Below are 21,885 nucleotides of genomic sequence, written 5' to 3'. Positions count from 1 at the left end.
CTCAAAAGATTGATGACTCAATTCAAAATATTTCAAAACCATCTAAGTACATTCTTTATGTTTGGAAATACCCACAACAAAAGCCATCAGATCCTAATTTCTCCCAATAACTTACCCTTCAAAGTCAGAATAATACAAATGTGAAGGCACTGCAAATTCTGCGTTAAAGGAGATGTAACAGCAGCCTCTACAACCTACACATTCCTCTAGGAAAATGAGGAGCAAATGTGTCAGGGAACAGCTTCATTCAAAGTACTGCAGCAAATGAAAGCTCTGCCATGAACAAGCGGCCAGTTTAAATCAACCCCTCGTTTGTGAGTGACTAAAAGCTTGATTCAAAGCCCATTAAAGTAAATGTCAGTTTTCCTATCAGCTTCAAAGGGTTTTAACTTACAACTGAAAATCAAAAACTGCAGACATCTGCTGGTGTCTGTTCACAGGCCAAGATGAAATTAATCATTGTTGGTGGATTGGGTTTTGATGCTGTTTGTGGTGCAGGCAGTGATCTGAGATAAAGCCCACCCTGTGCCAGTACAGAGAAGAAAAGAATAGTGGGAAACACGGCCTACACAAATCAAGATGGAAAGTTCTTTCTTTCCCTTACACCACAATGTTAATCATCCTACACGAGAATGTGAGAGTTGAGATTTAATTCAAAAACCATAATGTGCTATCATGATCTAAGAATTTATTTGGTACAAACCATCCAGTTCCCCTAGGCTAATCACATACATCAGAGAAAGAGGTACCAGTTTACCACTGGGTTCTAAATATAAATGAATGAATTCCTATTTTCCTAAATCAGCATGGAATTCATATTAGATATGTGTCTTAAAACCTCTGAATCTAACTAGGTTCAGACAATGTTTCTAAAATTCCCCTCCTACAGGTAGTTTTTTGGGCACAGATTCAGTTACTGCAAGCATCCCTGATTCTGGAAGACCTTTTGGTGCAGACTACCAACTTAATTTCAGCAAATCTAACATTTTTTTATACTAGTAGCTGTTCTAGTTACAGTAAGCTACATGTATGAGCATAACTGAGAAATTAAGATTTGGAATTGGTAGGATCCTGCCCAGGAAATAGATTTATCTACAGAAAACTACTGCATAAATCCTTAAAGAAAGCTACGGGGAAGGGGAATCATTCATTTTTCAAATGAAAGTTGAAGTTTAGAGGTGCAAAGTGTAAAGCATTAACAAGGCAGAATGGGATATATAAAACCAACCAATTAGCATTTCATCATCCATATATTATCTAGGCAATACAATTTATTTCATAATTATAGATGCTATAAAATAAAATCAAAAGTAATACTCAAGATATCTTTATATGTATCTAGCTACCAGGCAATTAGATTGGAAGACTATTTAATAGTTCCTAAAATATTTACAGCAGTAAAGATTTCAAATCCTATAAGGGTGTGGGTTTGCAACAGTGGGAAATCAACCAGTTAGTGAATACCAAGCAACATGAGAAGCATTTCCAATAATAAACACAATTAGCAATGTAGATGAGAAATCTATCTGATTTATAGGCTGCATATGCAATTATAACACATTAATAAAATCTTACCCACAGAGCAATCCAATACATTTGTTTACCCATGCTCCCAGATTAAGAAAGTAATGTTGTCAACCTACCAATTGTGGGCATTACATATTCAAGATTAATTACCATCTGCATGGGACAGATGTTAAATCTTCAATTTCACAGCAAGGCATCTATAGCTTATTTCCCTTGGACTGCTTCTTTCTCTGATCAATAAATGTATCAGCCTAGCTGTTCATCTTGCCACAGAGGTCAGAGGAATGACAAAGGTACATCTGGTTTTGTGTCAAATAAGGGCTGAGGAAATGAATCCTATCAAAGCAGATAAACAGCTCAGCTGCAATTGTCCTTCAGTCTTTTACTCATCTGCTCATGATTAAGTTTTGATCATTTGAGGACTTTGCTAGCAAAAAAAAACCCTGAAAATCAAAATCTAACCCCAAGACCAAACCCCAGAAAAAGGAAAAAAAAAAAAAACAAACAAAAAAACCCCAACCTTTTAAGTAATTTCAAACTAGAACTCATGTTTAATTTTCCTATGAGCTGGGCTCCATTCCCCACTGCACCTTCAGCTAATTCAATCATGCCAGTTTAAAAGCAGATTTTGGCTAGGAATATACTTGCAAAAACTCTGATTTTTATTATTATTGTTACTATTATAATTTAATTTTGTTGGATAAAGAAAGAAAATCAACAGTTGAACTAATTGTCATTTTAGTGACCAGAAAGTGCTGGTTTTGGAAAAAAAACCCAACATAATATATAAAATTTAAAGACATAATGACTTCACAAAACAATGCATAAGAATATTCTCAAATTCAGACTTGACCAAGAGTGATAAAACAGCAATCTTGCTCTGGCACACCATATAGGTCTCTACTCTTCAGCTGCTTCCCTACTTTGCTTAAGGCTCTCTGCAATCTCAGCAACCTCAGTTTGTGTCACCTCAGTCACTCACAACTGCTCTGAATTGTCTGCTCTGTGAAGATGGGAGTGTTGGAACCCAGGACATTCCTCTGGCTGTCCTTGAGGGCTCGAGACCCTGGCAGGGAGCTCAGAGACCATGGCACAGAGTCAAAGACACCTGTGCCTTTGATTTTAGCCCATGGAGAAAATTACCAACTTTGTACGAGGAGTTACAAGCCACAAGAGTTTGACTAGAATGATAGTGAATTAATCACAGAGTGAAAAAGTAGAATTTTGGGGCTTTTAGAATGGGAGTTCAAGAGGCAAGATGGAGGAATCTGGGCGGGTCCTGTCTTTCTTCTCCTTCTTCTTGTCCTCCATCTTCTGCTGTGATGGTGGCACTTTTGGATTGGTTTAGGGTAGAGACAGACTGTCTAACATAGGTGATAGGTATTGGGAAATTATTGTAAATAAAGTACACGTAGTTTTTAGTATAAAAATATTGCACTGCCCTGAGGGTGGTCAGTGTGCCAGAATTGACCTGACAGCGGGTCAGAAAAAGGATGTAATAGATAAGAGAAAATAAACAACTTGAAAACTAGAGCTGAGAAATCTCGACTTCTTCGAGCACGGGGCTGGGAAAAAAGACTTTTTAATACCTCGGAAGCCATTTCAGCAACAACAAACCCAACATTGGCATCCCTGGGTGGGCTCTACTCAGGGGGCCCAGGTCCAGACCACTGAATAGCATCCCAGCCAGAGAAAAGGCACACCAACAGAGAAGAATTCCTGAACAAACATCTGCTCTCTGAAATCTCAGCAACTCAGTTTGTGTCACCTCAGTCACTCATGACTGCTCTGAATTGTCTGCTCTGTGAAGATGGAAGCTCTAACACAGTCCTGGTTAGATAGACAGCTGTTCCTGCTCTGTTTAAGTTCCTTGGAAATGTGCAAAGGCACAGAAGGAGTCAAGGCCACAATTTCCTTCATCCCGCGAAGTGACGGCTTTGCCCAGCTCTCACACACGCACCTCTCACCTTGATCTTCTTCCATTGTTACTAACTGGGATGTGACCCTTTCTATTCCCACCCCAGAGGAGTGCCCTAAGCCCCATGGAGTGCCCTGAGCACTAAACACCTCTGTGCTGATGAAAATCAGTCCCTGTGCAGTCAGGTGTGCAACAGTCAGGGCAAGATGAAAGGTCTGACAACAACTGGGAAGGAAAGGCTTCTGGTCCCTGCCCTGAGGGGAGATTTTAATAAACCCAGCAAAACTCTAATAAAAAGTACACATTGCTTGAACCCTTGCATCTCCCTCAACATGTGTGTGGGGTTAGGTCGCTTTGACCAGGATAATCAATGACTAAATCCTCCTTTTGCAGTCTGAGCTCAGTCCCTGTGGGTGTGTGTAATGGTCTCAGTTCCTGGGTGACTGATTTGGCTTCTGGACAATTATGTTAAAACAACATGACATTGGCATACACCATACTATTAAATATGCTCTTGGTAAGTGTTAGTGATGTTTTCTCCCAAGAATGGAGATGCCAGACATTTCTGCACTGTTTCCTGAACTGCCAGAAGCAAATTAAACTGGATCTTCTTGTGAAGATGGAGAGAGAGAGTAAATTAAGAGGTCTAGCTAGATCTCCTGCAGAGGCAGCTGAGTAAAGCATTCACATGTTTGTATTAAATTATGCTGAGCATGGTTTCCTGACTGAGAGTCAGGAAGTATCAGTCCTGAGGAGTCAGGAGTATCAGTCAAAGTATGTAATGCTTCTGTGAGGTGATGCCTATGTTAGACAAAACACAGGCATGGTTTCAGGTGTTTTAAGTTCTACCCAAGAATGTAGATGCAATATATGCCTTAAAACTTTTTCTTAAATAAAAACTGTGGAAAATTGCTACAGTCATAAAATTGCAGAATGGTTTGGGTTGAAAAGGACCTTTAAAGGCCATCCAATGGCTGCAATGCTTAGGGATATCTTCAACTAGACCAAGTTCTTCAGAGCTTCATCCAACCTGACCTTGAATGTTTCCAGGGACTGGACACCTACCACTTCTTTGGGCAACCTGTTCACGTGTGTCACCATTGTAAAAATTTCACCAATGTCACTGCATTGTAAAAAATTTCTTCCTTATATCTAGTCTGAATTTAAAACCCTTTCATTTAAACACCTTTCATTTAAAACCATTATGCTTTGTCCTGAAAAAACAAACCCTGCTAAAAAGTCTGTCCTCATCTGTCTTTTAAGCCCCTTTTAAATACTGAAACACAATAGGTTCTCCCCAAATCCTCATCTCCAGGCTGAGCAATCCCAAGTCTCTCAGCCTTTCCTCTTTGGAGAGGTGTTCCATTCCTCTGCTCATTTTTATGGCTTTCTTTGGAACCTGTTGCACCAGGTCTGTGTCTTTCTTGCTCTGAGGATCCCAGAGCTGGATGAGATGGGCTGGTGAGAGCTCCAGGTGGGGTCTCACCAGAGCAGAGGGGCAGAATCACCTCCCTCAACTTCCTGCCCACACTGCTGGTGATGCAGCCCAGGACACAATTGGTTTTCTGGGGTGTAAGTGCACATTGCTGGGTCATGTCCAGTATTTCATCCACCAGCCCCCAAGTCAGGGTCACTCTCAATACCCTTTATCTCCCAGCTCTTATTGATACCAGGGGTTGCCCTGACTCAGGTGTTGAACATCATTGCCCCACTTCTCAAGCATAAAATGCTATGTATAAAGGCAGAATTAAGGTTGCACAACTAAGTTTTACTTTGAGTTTTTATTCTTCATCACCTTATCAATACCAGCACTGTTACTAGGCCAGAACATGTAATTCCCATTTTATAAAGGACAAAGGTAATCTCAATTTTATAAATGGGGAACTAAAGAAAAGCATAGATTCAGTAATCTGCCTAAAAATTAATTTCTTTACATCTGTTCTGACTCCTTCAAGGTGAAGTCAAAGTGAATTTGCTTCCACATTCTCTTTTTTTTTTTTAAATCCCAGATATATTGCAGTAACAATTGTCACCAGCACTTTACTCTGTAATGAAGGCAAACACACTGCTCTCAACATGTTCTATCTTGTGGACACTGTGTCCAAGACACAATGTTTTTGAGAATCTGGTTTATGATGGACCACTTTATCTGCTTCCATTGACAGGGCTCTCTATAAAGACAAGTACACAGCTGTGATGCTGGAGTTTTGTGCAAGGGGAACTCATTGACTTTGAACCTTTGTTACTTTGGTTATATTTGTTTCAGTGGAAAAAAAGGATAAACAAGGCTCTGAATCACTTCACACAATACATAGAAAACTTGAAGATTTCATTTATAGTCTTAGCCATGAACTATAGGAAAAACAGCACTGTCCACAGAAATACTGTTTCCATTAAAAATAAGCTCTTCTCACTGCTATTGTTGCAGCAACCTTTAAAATGTGAACCAAGTGAAAAGATAAAACTCCTACTAAAGACCTGTGGGGACCTTGCTGTTGTTGCTAGAGGAAGTTAAGTGGAAGAAACAAAGCAGTCAGTGGAGTTAGTCTAACAGATGGAGGCTCAAAGAACGGCCAAGGACCTTTCCAGGGAGCCAGGAGCTGCAGTAAAGGCAATTCACATGCTGGACTAACATTTGGACATGGGAGAAGAGGTGTTTCTTTCATGAGATTTCTTTCAAAATCCAGAGATCACCGTGATAATGTTGTGATACAGTTTCAATGGCTCAGATTTCCTGACTTCTTTTGCTGCCATGGTTGTTTATTGCCTACAGGCTTCAGAAAATAGTTTTAGGAGCCCTGTATGCCAGGTAACTTCCCATCTAGTGGGACAGACAATGTTGATTTTTTACTTTCGACTTTTAAATATAGAATTTGTATTGTGATTATCTGCACTTGCCCAGTTAAAGGGGTCTCATTTGGCAGGAAAAAAAAAAAAGGGTTGTAGTGAGAAAAGAAAGGCAGAAAGGGGGAATGTGATTTTGCAGTTTAACAATACTAACTTAGAAAAAGGGGTGTTTATTAAACCCCTCAAACAGGAGAAAAAGAAAGATGGAGCAAAAGAAATTTTTGAAACACTAGAATAGGCTGCCCAGGGAAGTGGTGGGGTCACCATACCTGGAGGTGTTTCAAAGCCATGTAGATGTGGTACTGAGAACACGGTTTAGTGGTGGACCTGGAGATGCAAGCCTAATGTTTGGACTCCATGGTCTTTAAGGACTTTTCCAGTCAAAACAGTTCTGTAGTTCTGTGATTCTGTGATTCTGTGTATTTCATCAGCACTCAGCTAGGACAGTCAGGTTCTGGTGTCCATTTCTGCAACTGCTTCCATGTATCACTTATTGACCAATCATTTATTAAAATAAGGAAGGAGATTGCCTCCTGTGCACACTGATCAAACTATGCAGGTAAGTGGAGTTTTAATGATGTCCCACTATGCAACAGCTGCTGTCTAAAACCAGAGTTTTCTCATGAATTAAATAGATTTCCTGGAGTTGTTACTGAGATATTTAACTCTTCTTTATTGGTTTGATATTCAGATTTTTATTGGTGTCTTATATAATTTCCAACTGACCTCCATGGTATGATCTTTCTAAGAAAATTTCTTTTAAAAGTAAACATAAAGAAGAAAAACTAGTTGGCAGGAAATGACAAATGACAGCTACAAAGTTGGTTGGCATATAGCATGGAGAAAAGGACAAATCCTGGAAAAAATTTAGGTGATCTGTCTCACTGGAGATTCAAATATTTTGATGCTTGTTTTGTCTCGAGAAGAGAGAAATATACTAAAATGTCCTGTGGGACCCACCATGGTACATAATGTTGGCACACGCAGAGCTGTGGGCCACAGGAATGCATGGCATTCCAGCCCATGGCAGATATTGGAAAAAAAGAGAATTTAACAGCCACTGTTGTTAGTTTTCATTTAATATTTGGAGATATTTTCTTGAATAATAAGAGTGGTACAGATTCTCTATATTGTCAGAACACTTAATCCAAAAAGGAATATATTCCCTGCAAAATTCACTCTAGACTTCACCACTGAGACATGGAATACTTTGTAATTGCAGAGATGGAACTTGTGATCCTCCCTCTGCAAACCCCTGCTCCTTTTCTTTGCCTCCTGAAGCACACACTTGAGATAAAAAAGATTTTTTTTTTAAACTTTCTGGGTCATTTTCTATATAGAAGATTACTTCTCTTATGTCTGTTGTTAACTGTTCCTGCTACTCTAGTTTCTCCTTGTGTTTCCTCATAGTCATGGTAATATCTCTGCTTTTGTGGCTGTGCTTTGCCACAAATGTGGTTAATAAATGATATAATAATAAACTCATAATATGCTTTATAATCTAGTATGGTACTGTGTTGCACTGGAATATCAGGTGCATACTTTATACCTCATAATGAAACAGGAAAGGTACTGAAGCAGTGAAATTTTAACTTCAAAATGACATGGGTTTGCAAAGTGCATAAACTTAGACAGATAGCAATAATCAAGGGTAATGAAATCCTGCAGGTATTTTGTAGGAGCCCTCACCAGTGCAATAACACCACAGCCCACAAAGGGGCACCCAGATGCTGCATTTAAATCCACAATCCTCCAGTGCCTTCCCATGGGTATTTCCAGACACTGTAACTTTAGAAGTTTCCAGAAAAAAGTTTCCTCTCACCATGACACTACTCCCAAGTCTTGGTGAAATCCCAGCCTATAAAAACCTCTACAGTCAGAAGGATTCATTTGAATATACATTTAATTAATCTCTCTTCATTTATTACCCTGACAACTATGATACAAGAGTAATTTACAGATATTGCTTTTTTCCCTGCAAAACTACCGGCGTGTTTTAGACTAATGAAATTGAGGCCAACAACAACATTAAAAAACAGCCTCAGAGGAAAACTGCCAAATGCTTGTTTGGCCAGAATGTTTATCATAAAAATAACATTACACATGCTCAATTCTTATCAGTCAAATGCTTCTTGAATTTGCTCTGTATGCATTTGGCTATACCCTTCCCTTTTTTATCAAAGTCTATTCACACAGACATTGCAATTTTGTCCCTTTCCATTGCTGAAAGCTCAGATATGACTCAGCTTTTCCAACAAACCCCCTACATTCCCGTTTTCCTGGTATATTGCACTGAACATATGTATGCTAGTTCTTTTTTCATGCAAGTCTGTAGCATCTCTGACCCAGTGGAGAAAAAAAAGAAGTGATGGGCCCAGTTTTGTGGCAGTCAGGATGTCAATGTTATTCTCAGCTGTTAAGAAACCTGAAATGAAAGGGGATTTATAACAATTGTGTTCCACTAAAAAAATCTGCATAATGAATCTGTGGCCATGATTTCTGCCCTGTATATTTGCCAGACCACTGCTTTAAATACTAATAGTCTCTGAGAAACAGAGTTCTGCTTATTGTATGGCTGAGAGGGCAAATCAGGATAAATCAGACTAAGTCAGCCAATGAAAGTAATAGTTTTACTCAGAAACAGCTGAATGGCATGTCCACATGAGCATCCTGGTGAGCATCTTGTGTTTTAGGTGAGCACGTTCTACAATTCTAAGCAACATTAAAAACATCTTCTTTTATATATATATTAAAAAATCACTATTTTGCCTAGCTAATTAAAGAGAAAAAGTATGCAATGATTGAAGAGAGGGCATTAGGGGAATGGCAAGCCATCAACTTCTATGACTGTAAATTCTGCCTGTCAGTTTTAACTCTGCCATTCTCTTCAGAACAGTGCCTAATTCTATATCTGCCATGACAGCATCTTATAATATTCATTTGCAGAGGTTAAAATCAATTTAAAAAGCTAGAAAACACATCATATTTCCAATAAAAATCACACATTACATCAAATGGCAATAGCTTTGTCTCAATAATAGTGGCTGGAGAAGGGTAGCCACATGGAAGTAGTGAGATTTGAGAGATTTTATTTGGAATACTGTGTTGCAAATAAACAGTGTAGTTAGTATCTGAGAATCCTCTCAATTTTACCTCTTTTTTTTCAAAAATAAAATAGCACAGTAGAGTGAGCAATCTACAATACAGATTACAGCTATAGATGATTGTTCTCACTTATTGTCCTGTTCTTTTGCAGACTGAAATAACAAAGATGGCAATATTTCATGTGACCAGCAGCTTGCAGGAAATGTCTTTGGAAGTAGGGGGCTGTTTGTCACCACCTGAACTTGTGTTAAGCCATTTAGCATATGCTTGCTTAAAATCTTGCTGCAGAATGTGAAATGAAGTGTCATGAACTCAGTTGTAAGGTAATGGTACTCAGCCAAGCACATTTGTATCTTGCTATGTCTGGTACAAAAGAAAGATTTTTATGTCCTACCCATTTACAGCACATTGTAGGCAGAGTTGTAATTGGCCAGGATGGTTAAGATTTGGTTTAAGACAATGCTTCTATCAGCTTGATTTTTGTTAATAGGGTATAAGTGTTCCATACAGAATTATATGTTCCTATGTTACATCCTGCCCTGGGTTAACTGTGTGCTGAAGTCACAACTTTTCCTGCTTTTTCATCATTTGTTATGAGAGAATACAGAGGCATTTATTTGATCACTCCCCATATTTACACAAGGAGAATGATATTTCCCAGCAGTTTACCCAAAATGTCACCATTTTCAAATCAATAATGATTGTCAAGAGGATTGCAGACTCCATTTTGACTCACTAGGACATTTGATGGATTACAGTGATCATAGCTAAATACCCTTTGGTATCAGACAAAGGTCTCTTTTTTATACTTGTTATAGTCCAATGCAGAAAACTAAAAAAATTAGATGACAAATGAACATTAGTGAAGTGAGTAATTGGAAGTATGGTTTATGGCCAACAGTAGTTAAATGGCTTAATCTTTATTAGAATTATGGTTTAGGGCCAATAGTAGTTAAACGACTTCATTTTTAAATATATATGATGAATCATATTAGCAGAATGGAGTGTAATGAAGGTAATGAATGCCTAATTCTCTTATGGAAATGCACAATGCCAGTTTCAGACAGAATCTTAATGACAGAATTGTGCATGAGGATTTTGCCTTGTTTTTTTGTTTTTTTCTGAAGTCAGACCTTTAAACAGTTTTATACTACATTCTTAATAGCTCTTGTTTTTTTGTTTTTTGAGGTTTTTTTTTTTGTTTTTTTCTTTGTTTGTTTTTTTTATGAGAGACAAGATGGCACAGAAGGAGCCATATGAAATCTTCCATCCCTAATACCTTATGGCAGTGACTTGGATTGTCCCCAGGCTGATAGCAGTCATGTATCAGTAACATTATTGAACGGCTTTTTCAGTAGATTTCTCAGTTAGCTTTTCTCATGGACTACAGCATGTAGGACAGAGCTAACAACAGGGTTTGCATCTTCACTGGGGGCATGGAAAACACTGGAAGCAGATGGATGAGGTATGCTGGTGGGGCAAGATTGCATTAAATTCAAAAACTGCAGAGGCTGGTAGCAGCTTCCTAATGCTCTGGTATGGAGAGAAGTAGGATGCCACAGTTCTGATCTACTGTTGTGTCTTTCAAATGTCAGGAAACAAAACAATTGAGTCAGACATGGTAGAGACTGGGATTTCCAGTCCATTTCTACTTCCTTTGGTCAAAGGATCTATGGGCTGAAATTATGTCCACCTCCTCCTTTAACTTGTCCTCCAATTAGCTGTCACTAGTGATTAAATTATACTTTTAAACTTTTAAACTTTTAAACTTTTGAACTTAGTTTTGAAGTTTAAAAGTTCCTTTCTTTGATGACAAATTCTCATTTGATTTGTGACAAGCCAACTAGTCTCTCACACTCCTTGTGCATGGAAATAACCCACCATGATGTGTTTTGGCTTCTGCAGCACCTCTTGTCTCAAATATCCAGATTGCCTTGACACGGGGAGTAGAGCATACAACTGAGGACAGCACAGAAGTGCTTCCAGATCCCTCAGTTTAAACTTAGGCATGGTAAAAAAGAGAAAGAAAGAGCACTTTCCTCTTATCCTGTTTTAAACTTTGTGGGATGTGGATAATTTGGAAGTGGACTCTATTTGCTACATTAAAAATTAAGTCAGAGTTCTAGGAGGTGCTGCTACCAATGCCAAATGTGAAGACAGTACAGGCAGGTGTTTGGATTTTTTTGCAACATAAGTTGTGCTGCACATGCAACTTGTTATCATGTTTTCACAGGCAATGACACCACCTTAGGAACTTTTTGGATACAGTGACTTCCAGGATTCTCTTGCCACAAGTTTACATCTCAGCAGAAACATGATCTAGACAAGTTGCCTGCCTTTTTCCCTCAGCCTTTCTATACAGCCAGGCTTTAACAGTAAATAGTTGATGCAACTGCCTGAAGCAGCACAGAGAACATCTTAGTAAAGGAAGATATATTTGCTCCTCTTGCTGTTCCAAGGGAGAAGAGTTCATTTATTTTTCACATTTTCTTCTCTTTCAGAAAAATTCAAAATGCATAAAAGGTCCACATAGCTGTGATTGAATTAAATATTGAGCCCCATGTAACACTAAGAAAAGGTTGCATTTAAAGCTATTTATCTTCAGACACCGGTGCTTTCAGAAAAATGTCCCTGGTTAGGAGGTTTCTTGCAACTCCTGTTTTAATTCATCTCATAGAAAGTAAATGTGCAAAGTTGTTCTGCTGCCAGGGAAAAGGAGCTAGGCTACTGTGTGTTGGAGGTTCCAGAGGGAGAGATAGAGAAAAAAAATCCTACCAGTCAAAGTCAGTGCAAAACAATACATTGCTTTTAATGTGTTTACCAAGAATCATTGTTCCACCATTTTTTTCAGTCCTTTTCCATGAAATATGCTTCACAAGGGACTGTTGGCGTGTACACAACAAAACAGACAAACGCAATGTTAAGGCAGATTGTTTAAAAAGAAATTAATAACAAATGTTAAAGAACCACAATATGATACTCTGGGGAATGTTCCAAGGGAACAAATGGTTTATGCAATTCAGGCTATGCAACTCTGGCCTGCACAGAGCATCAAATAGGGGTGAAGATAACCACATGATTTTAATTTAAAGATTATACTTTTAAGCCAGTGCTGGTTTCCTTTGTTACATGAAGCACCAAACCACTCCAGTCAAAGGACTCAAGTGACTGAGCTGACATTTGAACAAGCACTGAATGTTTCGCTTCTTTATTGCCTCCCTTAATTTGCAGGGTTAAAAATGCCCACTAACATTGAAATATGACAATATTCTCTAAACAATTAGGAATTCTCTTGGTTAATGAGTAAGATTGGAATCAATATTTTTTCTGTTTGTGAATTGTGTTCAAAGAAAATTTGGTTGCCAGTCTTCTACAAAAAAATAGATGGAATAAATTTTAAAAAATTGTAATCCCACAGATTACATTGTTTAAATAGTTTCAGGTGTCAAAAGGAGAATTATTTATCACATTCATATCTCAGCTGCCAGTGAGGCTACAATTGTTACTAAGTTCAGGAGTGATTATTTCTTAACTGCCTCTTTAAATTTCTATGTGTTGCTGAGCAATCATTGAACAGACTGTGGTTATTTTCAGAACTAAAAAAAATTTGAAGTCTGTATTGATTTTTCAACAAAGTTTTCTGGGTATCAAATTTTTTATACAGTTTCTCAAGTTTTAATACATAAATTTAATCTACTATATTCTGAATCTCAGTTTCTAAGCAGTAAGGAATCTAAGTGAAGATTATTTTTGCAGGCCAAATATAAACAATGCATACAAGTGGCTGAAATGGAGTTACTTAAATCATAGCACTTCAGGTCAGGTAGAATTTAAAAGAGAGAAAAGTTCCAAATATCCAGAGTTTGCATCTATTTTAGAAAATAAATCAGGAATAGGTCTAGAACAAAAATAAGCCCTTTTTTAAAATTCAAAATTTGAAATTTAAATTCAAAATTTCAAATCAAACCCAGTACTTACTGCACCTGTCTGGCCCAGGGGTGGGGCAGAATATATGGATGGATCCTCTCTCCCATAACATAATGTTGGCTTATTTTGATTCATTCATCACACCCCAAAAAGTGATTTATTGTCTCTTATTGTGTGTGTGATATATTGCTATTTCATAGAGCTTTTGATGCAGCCCATCTTTCAACATGTTCCAGGAATCAGAAGCTCCAGTAAATACACAAGCATTGTTTATAGTGGTTCTGCATCATATTTAATGCTGTGGGTGTATTGGTTATCCAGGTAACTCTGTTATCTAAGAGGCATTCATCTTTTTTCCTTTCCTTTTCTCTCTTCATCAAAAGTTAAAAATAGGATTGACTTTGATGCAGAACATTAATTCAAGGGAACTGATGTGAGGACCACAAACGAAACCTGTCATCTCCCACCTGCAGCTTTGTCAAATGTGAGGTGGTCTAATTTGCCAAGTTTCCCAGAGATGTCAGGCACAGCTGCTACTCATTTATGGTTTATAAAGGGACTTTAATCAAACCTATGTGGACTCTCAGGGCTTGTACCAATGGTAGGGATAGACTGAACTCACTAGATCCTTATTTATTAGTGTAAAGATAAAAGGTTTTTGAAAAATAATATCTGGATGCTGTAGTTGGAAAGATTGGTAGGATTAAATATAAGTATAGTAAGGGCTGTACAATAAATATTTGTTCTAGAAGAAAAGTCAACAAAGATGTAGCTTCTGAAAGATAGTTCTACAATGGTAAATGTCAAATATTGGGGCAATGCTAAGAAAGAGATTTAATATCCGATGTCTTAGGAGGAGAGCCAGATAATGAAAGCATTGAGATTACACACAGGGTTTTTCTTCACATGGTAATTTAGGAGGGATGGAAAAAAATCAAGGATGTTGGTACAAAGAAATCTTAGAATCTGAAAGAACTGCAAGTTTGTTCAGCAGTACAAAGTTTCCAATGATCTTCAATAAAAAAAAGAGTGTCTCTCAGGTGGACCTGAAAGCTGAATGATAAGTAATAGCTCTCATAAAAAATCCAACTTTCCATTTGAAAATGTCAGCACAAATCTCTTTTTCTAATTTTTTTGTCCTTATTTCTGTTAATAGTTCTAATTTCAATGCGAAATATCACTTGCAAGCTAAATGATTGTTTGAACCAGGAAAATCATACTTCGCTTGTCTGGTAAAAGCAAAGAGAAATTTTAAGATAAGTTCCCACAAAGGCACAACACTGCATCTTGAAGGGAACTGCTAACTCAGTTCTGAAGGACATAGAGAGTGACATATGTTAGCATCTCACGACTCAGCAATTGGCTGTAGACAAAAATGGTGATTTGATGCCAAAGGCAAGCAGCTGATGTATAGTCTTACAAGAGCTGCAGGTTTAAAATTTAAAAAAAAAAAAAAAAGGACCTTTGTCTAAATCAGCCATGATCTCATTATGGCTGAGCTAATAGTTAAATACAGGGCACTGTCACTATCAAAAAAAGAACCATGTATTTCACTGGCTGCTTGTAAGTACGTAGGTAATGGATTATTTCAGTGAGTGACTGCAGTGGTCAGGAGATCACAGGCTAATCAGAACAGGATGACTGTGTGCCAACAAACACTAATGAGCAGCTATTCTCATAATCAGTGGTGGGACTTGCAGTCCTGGAAAGGGCACAGCACAACAGCACATGCAGATGGGACACATCCAAGTCTGGCACAGCAGGCTATTTGCCTGAATACAGGAATTGAAACTACAACACTGATAAAACTGGGCCATTGGTGTCTGCTAGATATATGAATAAACCCACTGACCAATGTAAAAACATCTAATATTGTTTTTGTGTGTTCTGGCAGTGGTGGAAGGTTGTCAGTCAGTAGGCATCTCATTAAATGTATGTGGGACAGGGAGCATGACTCAACAACTTTGATTTTGAGCTGCTGCTGTAACATTCAAACCCATTGTGTACTGTTTGGTCACTATCATTTTACTTCCTGCCATTTATTATTGCAATTAATGAATACAGGATATATTCAATAATCCAGGATTTAAATAGTTCAGAAAACCTTGATTATGGGATAAACAAACTTTGGAGGAATGAAAACCTGGAAATATTATTTTATTGAAATGCTAGGAGAATGAAAAAGTAAAAGGCCACAGAAAGCTGGAAAAGGACCAGGAAAAAGTTCGGAACTTTTCCACAGCACCATGGTCCTTGCAGACTGAGCACTTTTTCCAGGTCACCCTCAGAGCACAGATAGTTACCTTTCCTAAAATAAAAGAAATATGAATAAAACATAAAAACAGCTTTACAGCCATGTGTGTGTGTGTGTGTGTGTATTAATCTTTTCCCTTCTGGTGAAATTATTCTCATCACTAAGTTGAGGAAGTCAAGTCCTTCCCATGCTGTTTTTCAGTCATCTTATCATAACTGCTGACATTACCCTGGCTGAACTCCAAGACTGCCCTATGCATGTGCCACAACACCAGCTGACAGGCTGGCCTTATCCACTAGATTTCAGTTTTTCCTTTAGCCTAACTTTAAAAACTTTTCTTTTTTTTCTTCCTTTTTCTTCTTCCTTTTTTTTTTTTTTTCCCAACACAGATTTCTTCCCAAGCACCTTCAACATCTGTTAATTTGCTCTTCTACTCCCAGCACTGGGCCTCCACTGACTCTAATCCAAAAACTCCATTCCTTGAGCAAAGCTCAAAACAGCACCATATTCTTATAAATAGAGCTCCAGTTAAGTCATCTGGTCTCTGTCACATGAGCACAAGAAGCCAGGGAGTAAAGTGAACTTTAGACCTGGAATCTGTACATCACAAAGGCCCAGTAGATCTTCCAATGTTTTATACCTAAAATGGAAAGACTTGCTAAATTTAACTTTTATCCTCTGCATGAGAATGCAGACTCATGTCCTCAAAATTCTGGAAGCAAGGGTTTGGTTTTTTCTTTGAGAGTAAAATATTCTGAAAACTGCTTTGTCTGAAAAGTGGTATTAGGGAAGCTTAGCAGTAAGAAAGCTGACCTACAGAGGAGTTTCTCAACACTGCAATATCTACAAATAGATTTTACCTTTTTAAATCTAATGCATAAAAAAAAAAAGTAAAAAGAATAGTTTCATGTCTTAGACTTTAAATATCAATTATGGCAGGGTTCCTTTCAGGGAGGTGAGTTTATTTATGTTCAAAGTAGAGGTACTTACCCTACATTGTGGTAGGGAGCAGTCCTATTTCTATAGATATTAACACTGGACAAAGAGTCCTTCTTTTTATTCTGTTCTTTCTTCATTTACAGTAGAGAAGCAAAGCTGCTCTTTTCAACACCAAATATTTTTATTTGAATGATGTCTGTCTGTGGACTTTTCTGACTACTGTCTGAACTGATGTAAGAGCTTCAGGTGCTCTGCTCATCACTGAGCTTAAACAATCTGTTCTCTCAAAGTCAGATAGCATCATTATTTACTTTTTGGAGTTTCTGTTCAGGGCTAAATATATCCAACCAGCCAAGCCACCATGAAGACTGTGCCTGGAAAATAATGTTAAAGCTGTCCATGAAGGGAAAGCATTGTGCAATATGCTTCAGTAAATGGATTAAATGAAAGGCAGGCAGTTTTTTTTTCTGAACTTGTTCTCCCAGCAAACAGGAAAATGTAACAAACAGGCCAGGTACCCACTGTTCTCTTTGTCCATACAGTGGTCAGGTTTCCTTATTTCATTTGTGTCCAATGCAGTGGTTTTATGAGTCACTTAGACCTGTTTTGACAAATTATTTGGCAGGATTAATTTCTCTGAAATATCCATTGCTTCAAATTATACATAACGGCATTTGAATGTAATATTGTATTAGCAGTAAAACTGTCATTGAGCACGTGGCCATTTCTTTTCATGGTGCAAAGACATTCTGCACATGCTTTAAACCCTGGATCTGTAAATAGAGAAAGGTGCCACTAGAGAAAGAATAGACAGATAATATTTTGGTGGGCTTTTGGACTGGGTTAGGACACTGAGGGCTCATTTCCTGTCTAGAGATTAGGCCTGGGGCTGCAAGATCTGGCCCCACCTTTCTGCATCATCCTCACTCACACAGCTGCATCACACACATCTGCTGCATCCATGTTCTCCCACCTCTACAACAGATAAGCCAATGCTTATCTTCTTTGCATTGTTTTTTATATTAAATAATGGGGTTTTTTATATTTTGAGATATAAACAATTAATATTGCAAAAGTACATTTGTGGTTTGATCCCACATGGCAGCTCAGCCCCACACAGCCACTTGCCCCACCTCCAGCAGGATGGAGGAGAGAATCAGAAGAGTGAAAGCAAGAAAACTCATGACTTGAGATAAAGACAGGTTAATGGTACAGAAAAAGAAGGGAAAACATTTATAATAATAATACTACTAATAATAACAACAACAATAATAATACAACACCAAGTAAAGGATGCACAGTGCAATTGCTCACCACTCACCAGCTGATAACCAGCCAGTCCCTGAGCAATGGTCTCTGGCCAGCTTTACCCCCAGATCATACACTGAGCCTGTCACCATATGCTATGGGATATCCCTTGGGCTAGCTGGGCTCAGCTATCCAGGCTGTCTCTCCACCAAAACCTCTTGTGCCCCTCCAGCCTTCTTCCTGGCAGGACATGCAAAGCTGGAATGTTCTTGACAGTATAAACACTACTTAGCAACAACTGAAAACATCCCTGTGTTACCAACATTATTCCTCATACTGCATCCAAAACACAGCGCTGTATTATATAATAGGAAGAAAATTAACCATCACAGCAGAAATCAGGACAGAATTTCAAAGTCACAGAACAAATATTCTACTTCAAACCATTCTTCTACTCTGAAATCCTTTTATTTTTTAGCAAGGAAGGTGTCTTATTAACTTCCTAGGCCTCCTCTACCCCATACCATTCCCATTCTGGATATGCATGATACACAGATATTACAGACTTCATGGATAGACAAGAGCAACTCTGTCATTTTCCAGTGTAAAAATTGAACAGTGTGTCCATGGTGAGATCACAGGATAGCTCATGTTGGAAGGAGCCACTGGGGGTGCCTTGGTCCAGCCCCTGTCTGAGATTGCTGAGCACACCCTGAGCCTTGGAGGATGTCAGGCCTGGGCAGAGCCACCTGGCTGATGGCAGCACCTCTAGTACATTGTAGTAGGCTAGAAATAATAGATTGAAAATCTGGCAAAAAGAGCAAAACCAAAACCCTCCCATAATCTCATTATCTTTTGATATTTACTGGGAAAAGAAAAGCTTTAACAAACCTAAAGCACTGGCTCTATATTACTATTAGAAAAATATCATCCCCCCAGTAAGGATCCTGTGCTGATATTTAACAGAGGAACCCCTCTAAGCATTCATTGTCTAATCCAGCTCTTATTGAAGTCTCTGAGGAAATTCCTATCAGTGAGCAGGATCATTCCTATTTCTCTTTTTAACAGATTAGTGTGTGTTTACATGAAGGCCCTGTAGGCACCAATTAATCTGTATTCATAGAGCAACTGCAGAGCTTAAAAATCCATGATATTCTCTTCTATTGGTAATTCAGAAATTTGCCTTGGCAAGCAACGGGACTGAGAGCATCCATCTCTTTTCAGATATTAAAATTTCAGTATTTCTTTGTTGAAATGTAGTTTTTAACTCATATGATTCTAAATATTAAACAAGTATAAATCAAATAGAGGGTAGTTTTAAGGTTCAGAGAAATCCCAGAGTTTCTGGTCCTGCTCACAGCTTTGCTGAGAATCCTCAGAAAGGAATTTAGCAAGTGTGTTCAACTTCACAGTTACACTGTCAAATCATGTGGGCAGAAGGCAAACAGTCAAGAATTACATGAGCCAAATGCTGCTGCAACTTTTCAGGAAATTCTGAGCAGCAACAGAGGCAAACAAAGAAGAAAATCACAAGACAAATGGTCAAAGCCTAACTGCTTCACCTAGATGCTCTCCAAAGGGAATCTTCTGGACTTTCTTAGCTCCTTGCTCATCCATACATTTACATGCCTACAGAATGCTTGCCCCACATAGGGAATACATCATGATGATGGGAACCATGTGTTTTATACAATCCAGAGGATGTGTCCTGTTTTTTCAGAAGGCCCAATTTGCAGGATCATTGACTGCACAATAAATGGGTTTGGTTTTGAAATCAGCCCAGAGGCTGTCTTTAGGACAGTGCAAAAGAACATGCTGCACTCTGCAGCCTGGAGGTAGAAGGGAAAATAGGCTGCTGGAGATCACTCCTTATTTTACTCAAGGGCCTTAAGAACAGAAAAGAGGCAGAAATATTTCTTTCATGCAGCACCTAAAACAGGCAGCCAATGGTTTATACATACATATATATATATATATATATATATATATGTATGTAAAAAAATTTAAAAAAAAATCCAAATATGTTGAGGGCTTACTTCCCAGAAGACAGGAATTCAAATTATTGTTTGGATGAAGGAGATGAACTGGAGTGGAGGGGGAAGGAGAACAAAGCATGATCATTGTATTCCCTATTCCTGCCTTTTATCTGTGCTTAGTAAATCTAATCCTGCTGACTGATCTTCTTGTACTTATTGAACTGAGAACTTCCTTTTCTATGGTGATCCTTTACCCTCTTCCTTTCTGTATAATGTAGATATTCAAGGAAAATGCAAATGTAACTGCAATAGAGAGAATTATTGCTAATTACTGCTAGACTGTCTGTGCAGGTTCATCTGGTGGGACACAGAGCTCTGGTGCAGGATGTGGTGGCTCATCACTTACTGATACAGGTAAGTGGTGGATAAAAATAAGGTAGAGGTAAGGTAGAGAAAGCCTTGTCAAATGAGCCTCAAAAAGAATTGCAAGTAGTAGCAATATGGTGAAAGCTCTGCCATGCGAAAGGACAGTATGAGAGCATGGTTTATTTAGCATTGTAAAGAAAAAGCTGAAGGCAGTTTTGATTGTTTCCTAAAAATACACAAGCAGAGTGAGAGAAGTGAGAAAAGGAGAATAAATATCACCAAGGGAGAAGAGCTTCACTTTCTAACCAATACCAAGACAGGGATAAACATATACAATGTCCAAGAATAAATTCAGGGTAACATTTTCTTTTAATTATAAGGGAAAAGTCCTGCAATCACAGAATGGATGAAGAAAAAGCCTTCAGTGTTAATAAGATAGAATTTGAAGATAGTCTGATTGACAGAGAAAAGGGAATATGTAATTCAAAATCTTCCTTTAGTCCCTCTCAATATGACCCATAGAGTTTTGTGGCAGTGGCAGGGGGGGTGGGGGCAAAGTTAGACAAAGAAAAGATCTGCTTTGGGGCACACCTGGAGCACACTAAATTGGCAAAGAAACAAGGAGTAAGACTGAAAAGTCCATTTAGGTGTTGCATATTTCCAACATTAGAATGCTGCAGTTGGGTGATAGTTAATGAAGCAAGAGTCACAGAGCTCCTGGGAAACCATTTGGAGTATGAAGAAGGCATTTTTAAACAAAAGGCAAAAGTGTAGGTTGCCTCAGGAACCCAGAGGGTCAAAGCATGCTGAAAGATCTGTTGTGAGGCACCTGGCCACTCTCAGTGCCCTAGAAATATCAGATATTTTTATGAATGTGTTTGGTCTGGCTGGGATGGAATTACCTCTTCCCACATTGGCCCTCTCAAAGCTGTGCTCTGTATTTGTGGACAGAATGATGATGATAACACACCAATGCTATGCCTTTAATGAGTCACAAATAAAAATCACGGTAGAGCACCTGCAGATAATCAGTATTTTTCATTGATATGTGCTATCTGTATTTTTGTTGAATTGGATCATGCATTGACAATGACCCATGCATCAGGCAGACCAGGAAACAGTATGCCCTCTTTTGCCAGCACTAGGAATGAGTTGCCCACTGAGTTAAGGGGTTTGGTCTTCAGCTCAAATTCCCTGTTGTGCAGGAATCTTGCATTTGAATTTCCTGTGCTTTAAGCAGGGGGTCTTTGAAATGAATTAATGAATATTCATTAAGCCAGACAGAGTGTATATAACCCTAATGTGATGATTTAAACACCACTGTGTTAAGGGACAAGCTGAGCCTGTGCTTGAACCAGTGCTACAGCCTGTGACAATCACTGTCTGCAGTAAGGAGAAATTTTCACATTTTCACAAGAATAAATTTCTTTCTTACACTCTTATAAGAAAGTGCTGTGGCTCACACACATCAGTGAATCTTTTGTAACCCTCCCTGCACATGTACTCAGCCTAAGGAAAATGTGACTTGACTGTAATTAAAGAAGGTTTACATTTTCCCTTACCTCACAATTGTAAATACCAAATGTCTACAGCAGAGTACAGACACAGGTGAAGGAGAAGCACAGCACGTGTGCTACAAGAGCAACTTACCCTGATTAACAGGAAAGTGCAGGGAAGGTTCCCTGGAGCTGCTGGAACTTTTGGCAAACACATATCACTGCTTTAGATTTCTGATCCTATGAATTGTTTATGTCTCTGCAGAAATAAAATGATCCCTC

This window comes from Agelaius phoeniceus, chromosome 5 (assembly GCF_051311805.1).
Source record: "Agelaius phoeniceus isolate bAgePho1 chromosome 5, bAgePho1.hap1, whole genome shotgun sequence".
In the NCBI taxonomy this organism is placed as follows: Eukaryota; Metazoa; Chordata; class Aves; order Passeriformes; family Icteridae; genus Agelaius; species Agelaius phoeniceus.
The sequence above is the reverse complement of the archived record's forward strand: the minus strand, read 5'-3'. Positions refer to the sequence as shown.